The following is a 1,148-nucleotide window of genomic DNA, read 5'->3' on the forward strand; positions in this document are numbered from 1 at the left end:
GGCCCACAATCATCTGAGCCAGGTAGAAGGGCTTTGAGGTGGCTAGTTATGCTCAATGTACTATGAAGGGGATAGAGACGAGGGTGATTGTGTCCATCATCGAACCCTGGAGTAAGGGTAATATGCCAATTGCTTGGTTAACTTTTTTCTCAAAATAAAATAATACATGACATAGATGAACCTTGAAAACATGATGTTGAGTGAATTAAGCCAGACACAAAATGACATATATTGGGTGACCCCATTTATATGAAGTATCTAGACTAGGCAAGTGCTTGGAGACAGGAAGTAGACTGGAGGTTGCTTGGGCCTGTGACATGGGGAGGGTGAAGAGTTATTGCTTAATAGGTACAGGATTCCTGCTTGGGGATGAAGGTTTGAAAGCAAATAGTGATGGATGTGATTAATACCATTATTATACACTTGAAAATGGTAAAAATGGCAAATTTTATGCTGTGTGTATTTTACCACAATTTACAAAAAGATAATATGAGAAAATATTAGTGGACATTAACTATTAAAAACTGACTGATTTGACCTAAACTTATCACATGACCCAACAGTGTACAACAATATACAGCAAAAACCTGTACATAAATGTCTATAGTAGGTCTAGACACAATTTTCAAACACTAGAAACAACAAAATGTCTTCCAATAAGTGAACAACAAACTGGCTCATTCATACAATGGGGCACTGCTCGTGATAAGAAGAAAGACTGTTAATACAGGAAACTACGCAGACCATCAGAGAGGCATTTAGATAAGGGAGAGAATCAAGGACCAACAGTTTACACTCTGGTTCCAGTTATGTGAAGTTCTTCAAACTGCACTGAGGAGGCAGATTATGGTTGCCTAGGGTCATAGGTGGAGTATTGTGAGGCCACAAGCAATAGCTCCATAGGGTTTTTTGAGATGACGAAAGTGTCTTATATCTGGTTAGGGTGGTGGTTATACAAATCTATGAAGGTGTTAAAAGCCATAAACCAAATTAAAATAGTAATTCTGTCTTACATACAATGCTTAAAAAAATAAGAATATACTAACAGTTGGGAGGAGCTCTGGTAGCATAGTGGCTAAAGCACTTGACTGCTAACCAGAAGGCTGGCGGTTCAAACCCACCAGCCACTCCTTGGAAGGAAGGTTGGG

This window comes from Orycteropus afer, unplaced genomic scaffold (assembly GCF_000298275.1).
Source record: "Orycteropus afer afer isolate SDZICR_OR568_19922 unplaced genomic scaffold, OryAfe1.0 scaffold01035, whole genome shotgun sequence".
NCBI lineage: Eukaryota > Metazoa > Chordata > Mammalia > Tubulidentata > Orycteropodidae > Orycteropus > Orycteropus afer.